We start from the raw sequence: 6,414 nt of genomic DNA on the forward strand, positions 1-6,414 counted from the left end.
AATACGATTTCGTTATGGATATGCCTAAAGGTAGAAGCACCAGTGATCTAGTGGTAGAATAGTACCCAGTCACGGTATAGACCAAAGTTCGTTTCTCGGTTGGTACATCTTGAAGATTAGCAATGATGAAATTAGTGCTTATTGTGAGAATTTGGGTCTATCACGATATCATCTAATTTATAGATGACACGAGTAGCACAATCGAGCATTTCTTTTCTTTTTTTCTTTTTAAATCTAGAGGTGAAACTCAAATTTATGGAATTCGAAAGAATTGCATGATGAAAATACAAGTACGTTATGGATATGTCTAAAGGTAGAAGCACCAGTGCTTTAGTGGTAGAATAGTACCCTGCCATGATACAGACCAGAGCGCGATTCTCGGCTAGTGCATCTTAAAGATTAACAATGATGAAATTAGTGCTTATTGTGAGAACATGGGTCTATCACGATTTCATCTAATTTATAGATGACACGAGTAGCACTATTGAGCTTTTCTTTTTAAATCGAGAGGAGAAACTCAAATTTATGGAATTCGAAAGAACTGCATGATGAAAATACGAGTACGTTATGGATATGTCTAAAGGTAGAAGCACCAGTGGTCTAGTGGTAGAATAGTACCTTGCCATGGTATAGACCCGAGTTTGATTCTCGGCTGGTGCATCTTGTGCTAGATTAGCAATGTCTAAATTAATGCTTCACGTGAGAACATGTGATTCTCACGATATCATCTAATAATATTATTGATGACATGAGTAACACTATTGAGCTTTTCTTTTTAAATCGACAAGTGAAACTCAAATTTATGGAATTCGGAAGAACTGCATGTCAAAAATACAAGTACCTTATGGATATGTCTAGTTCCCTGCCATGGTACAAACCGCACATCTTGAAGATTAGCAATGATGAAATTAATGCTTATTGTGTGAACTGGGGTCTATCACAATATCATCTAATTTATAGATGACACGAGTAGCACTATCGAGCATTTCATTTTTTTTTCTTTTTAAATCGAGGGGTGAAACTCAAATTTATGGAATTCGGAAAAACTGCTTGATAAAAATACAAGAACGTTATGGATATGTCTGAAGGTAGAAGCATCAGTGGTCTTCTGGTAGAATAGTACCCTGCCACAATACAGACCTGAGTTCGATTCTCGGCTGGTGCATCTTGAAGATTAGAAAATTTTATGGAATTTGGAAGAACCTGCATGACGAAAATACGCGTAGTTATGGATATGTCTAAAGGTAGAAGCACCCACCTGAGTTCGATTCTCGGGCTGGTGCATCTTGAAGATTAGCAAATTTTATGGAATTTGGAAGAACTGCATGACGAAAATACATAGTTATGGATATGTCTAAAGGTAAAAGCACAAGTGGTCTAGTGGTAGAATAGTACTCTACCATGGTACAGACCACCTGAGTTCAATTCTCGGCTGGTGCATCGTGAAGATTTTCAAACATGAAATTAGTGCTTATTGTGAGGCACTATCCGAGCATTTCTTTTCTTTTTTCTTTTGAAATTGAGGGGTGAAACTCAAATTTATGGAATTCGGAAGAACTGCTTGACGAAAATACAAGTACGTTAGGGATATGTCAAAAGGTAGAAGCACCAGTGTCTAGTGGTAGAATAGTACCCTGCTTCAGTACAGACCTGAGTTTGATTCTCGCCGAACCAAGATACAGACCTGAGTTTGATTCTCGCCGAACCAAGATACAGACCTGAGTTTGATTCTCGCCGAACCAAGGTACAGAATCAACTGTACGTTATGGATATGTGTGAAGGTAGAACCAAGGTGAGATGAAACTCAAATTTATGGACTTCGGAAGAACTGCATGATGAACTATGAGTACGTTATGGATATGTCTAAAGGTAGAAGGATCAGTGGTCTAGTGGTTGAATAGTACCCTTCAACGGTACAGACTTAGTGCTTCATGTAAGAACTTGGGTTTCTTACAAAATCATGTCAAAATCTCATAAATAGATGACACGATGAAACTCAAATTTATGAACTTTGGAAGAATTGCATGACAAAAATACAAGTACGTTATGGATATGTCTAAAGGTAGAAGCATAAGTTGTCTAGTGGTAAAATAGTACCCCGCCACAGTACAGACCTGAATTCGATTCTCGACTGGTGCACCTTGCTAGATTAGCAATGTTGAAATTAGTGCTTCACGTGAGAACATGGGATTCTATAGGTGACACAAGGTAGCACTATCGAGTTTTACTTTTTTTTTTTTTTTTTAATCTAGAGGTGAAACTAAAATTTATGGACTTCGGAAGAACTGCATGACAAAAATACAAGAAAGTTATGGATATGTTTAAAGGTAGAAGCACCAGTGGTCTCGTGGTAGAATAGTACCTTGCCATGGTATAAACCTAAGTTTGATTCTCGGTTGGTGCATCTTGAAGATTAACAATGATGAAATTAGTGCTTAGTATGAGAACTTGGGTCTGCACTATCCCGAGAATTTTGTTTCTTTTTAAATCAAGAGGTGAAACTCATATGGAATTCGGAAGAATTGCATAACCAAAATACACCAGTGGTCTAGTGGTAGAATTGTACCCTGTCATGCTGCCATAGTATATCATCTAATTTATAGATAACACGAGTAGAACTATCGAGCATTTCTTTGTTTTTTTTTCCTTTTTAAATCGAGAGGTGAAACTCAAATTTATGGAATTCGGAAGAACTGCATGACGAAAATACGAGTACATTATGGATATGTCTAAAGGTAAACGCATTATTGGTCTAGTGGAAGAATAGTATCTTGTCACGGTACAGACCCGAGTTCGATTTTCAACTGGTGCATCTTCAAGATTAGAAATTATGAAATTAGTGCTTATTGTGTGTGAACTTAGGTCTATCACGATTTCATCTAATGTATAGATGACACCGAGTAGCACTATCGAGTGTTTCTTTTTAAATCGAGAGGTTAAACTCAAATTTATGGAATTCGGAAGAACTGTATGATAAAAATACGAGCCATGATACAAACCTGAGTTTAATTCTGTGCATCTTGCGAGTATGTTATGGATATGAATAAAGGTAGAAGCACTAGTGGACTAGTGGTAGAGAATAGTACCCTGCCATGATACAAACCTGAGTTTAATTCTCGGCTCGTGCATCTTCAAGATTAGCAATTATAAAATTAGTGCTTATTGTGAGAATACGAGTATGTTATGGATATGAATAAAGGTAGAAGCACTAGTGGACTAGTGGTAGAGAATAGTACCCTGCCATGATACAAACCTGAGTTTAATTCTCGGCTCGTGCATCTTGCGAGTATGTTATGGATATGAATAAAGGTAGAAGCACTAGTGGACTAGTGGTAGAGAATAGTACCCTGCCATGATACAAACCTGAGTTTAATTCTCGGCTCGTGCATCTTCAAGATTAGCAATTATAAAATTAGTGCTTATTGTGAGAATACGAGTATGTTATGGATATGAATAAAGGTAGAAGCACTAGTGGACTAGTGGTAGAGAATAGTACCCTGCCATGATACAAACCTGAGTTTAATTCTCGGCTCGTGCATCTTCAAGATTAGCAATTATAAAATTAGTGCTTATTGTGAGAATACGAGTATGTTATGGATATGAATAAAGGTAGAAGCACTAGTGGACTAGTGGTAGAGAATAGTACCCTGCCATGATACAAACTTGAGTTTAATTCTCGGCTCGTGCATCTTCAAGATTAGCAATTATAAAATTAGTGCTTATTGTGAGAACTTAGGTCTATCTTAGATGAAAATTCAGAAGAACTGCATGATAAAAATACGAGTATGTTATGGATATGAATAAAGGTAGAAGCACTAGTGGTCTAGTGGTAGAATAGTACCCTGCCACGATACAAACCTGAGTTTAATTCTTGGTTCGTGCATCTTCAAGATTAGCAATTATAAAATTAGTGCTTATTGTGAGAACTTAGGATAGATGACACGAGTAGCACTATCGAGCGTTTTTTTTTAAATCGAGAGGTGAAACTAAAATTTATGAAATTCAGAAGAACTGCATGACAAAAATACGAGTACGTTATTGATATGTCTAATGGTAGAAGCATTAGTGGTCTAGTGGTAAAATAGTACCCTGCCATGGTACAAACCTGAGTTTGATTCTTGGTTGGTGCATCTTCACGATTTCTTCCCATCTATAATAGATGACACGGGTAGCACTATCGAGCATTTCTTTTCTTTTTTTCTTCTTTTTAAATCGAGAGGTGAAACTCAAATTTATGGAATTCGGAAGAACTGCACGACGAAAATACAAGTACGTTGTGGATATGTCTAATGTTAGAAGCACTAATGGTCTAGTGGTAGAATAATACCCTTCACGATATTAACCTGAGTTCAATTCTTGACTGGTGCATTTTTAAGATTAGCAATTAAGGAATTAATGCTTATTGTGAGAACTTAGGTATATCACGATTTCATCTAATTTATAAATGACATGAGTAGCACTATCGAGAATTTCGTTTCTTTTTAAATCGAGATTTATGGAATTCCGAAGAACTGCATGACAAAATTGATGGTGTTAATATAACACATGCGGAAGCAATTTGGATCTTAGGCACTTAGGTCTATTACGAGTTCATCTAATTTATAAATGACACGAGTAGCACTATCGAGCATTTCGTTTCTTTTTAAATCGAGGGGTGAAACTCAAATTTATGGAATTTGGAAGAACTCCATGACGAAATTGATGGTGTTAATGGAATTCGGAAGAACTGCATGACGAAATTAATGGTGTTAATATAACACATGCGGAAGCAATTTGGATCTTAGGCACTTAGGTCTATCACGATTTCATCTAATTTATAAATGACATGAGTAGCACTATCGAGCATTTCGTTTCTTTTTAAATCGAGGGGTGAAACTCAAATTTATGGAATTCGGAAGAACTGCATGACGAAATTGATGGTGTTAATGGAATTCCGAAGAACTGCATGACGAAATTGATGGTGTTAATATAACACATGTGGAAGCACTTTGGATCTTAGGCACTTTTAGAACATCAATTATAGTAAATAACTAGCATGTTCATAAGTATTAAAACTTAATTAGTTTAGATACTAACCTTTTGTAGTTCAAACTCCTTTTTCCTCACGAACCGGTTCGAACCACCACTAGTGTCTTCTCTACTATTCTCTGGCCTTAAAACGGGATTGTGGAATCCGGTGAGTGACTAAACTTGGGAGAGATTTTGTATATGTGAAGAGAGTGTTTGTGAGAGTTTTTTTCTCAAGGTTTTTCACCAAGAAGAAGAAGACCTTCCATGTACCATTATCACTCTATTTAAAGAGTCATGTTTGCATGTTCATGCAAATTTAAGATCACCAAATTTTGACACTTAAAATTCCACTCAAATGTTTGGGATGATGTGGCAAGCATGCATGTTTGAGTTAACCAAATTTTGACACTAAAAATTCCACTCAAACTTGTGGGGTTTATTTGGCAAGCATGCAAGTTTGGTTAAACCAAATTTTGACACCTCAGAATTCCACTAACATGGATTTTTCCTTTCCATTAAATGAAGTCAACATTTTGACTTTCTTCATTTTAATTCAACAATTAATTTGAATAATGAATTTCAAATTAAAGTAACATTAAATGATTAATTAAACTATTTAATTAATATTTAATATTAATTCAAATGCCAATCAATTCTGACACATAATTGATTAAGATATTTAAATGTTATTTAGCATATCCTTCACAGGTTGTTTTACCCCTAAACTTACTTCTTGTTCCTTATGTTCCACTGATCCTCTCAAACTAATGAGAGGGTGGGGCCCCTTGTTCAAGACCTAACCTAATGGACCTACATTTCATAGATTAACTGGGACACTCCACTATAGCATATCCTTCACAAGTTGTTTTGCCCCTGAAGTTACTTCTTGTTCCTTATGTTCCACTGATTCTCTCAAACTAATGAGAGGGTGGGGCCCCTTGTTCAAGACCCAGAGTCTATGTCCCTAGCTATTCACCCAGTCTTACCCCTGAAATGGGAGGCTTATTGAGTCGGTAAACTCGAGCCACTCTCACCCATGCAAATCTAAGGATAATTTTGAATAAACAGGAGTTCATGGTTAGCTCAACATTAAGATCGAGTTACCTAGATCATCTAATGGAAAAATCAGTTTCATAGTAAACGACATTATAAAGTGAGAGTGATTTTCTTCATGGTTTGATCTTATGCAATACTCATTGCATAGGACGCCCTCACTCACATGTCTCCACATGTACAATTTAGTGATCACATTGTTTATATCATATATAAAAGTGGGTGACATCCATAGTGTCCCCAAGATAAGGTACTCAGCCTTATCTCTGTACTATAGATCATTTTGACCATATACTTGAACTTGATCCACTCTTATGTCTTTACATATAGTTCAAATAATCATACTATAGT

At 36.2% G+C, this 6,414-nt stretch overlaps 1 non-coding gene across 1 annotated transcript; it reads left to right on the forward strand.

Moving 5' to 3' along the window:
• Nucleotides 1-589: 589 nt before the first annotated feature.
• TRNAG-GCC lies at nt 590-660 on the forward strand. Its single transcript has one exon. It is a non-coding gene; the product is annotated as a tRNA-Gly (tRNA).
• Nucleotides 661-6,414: the final 5,754 nt, after the last annotated feature.

The sequence above is a fragment of the Cucurbita moschata genome, unplaced genomic scaffold, assembly GCF_002738365.1.
Source record: "Cucurbita moschata cultivar Rifu unplaced genomic scaffold, Cmos_1.0 Cmo_Scf00068, whole genome shotgun sequence".
In the NCBI taxonomy this organism is placed as follows: Eukaryota; Viridiplantae; Streptophyta; class Magnoliopsida; order Cucurbitales; family Cucurbitaceae; genus Cucurbita; species Cucurbita moschata.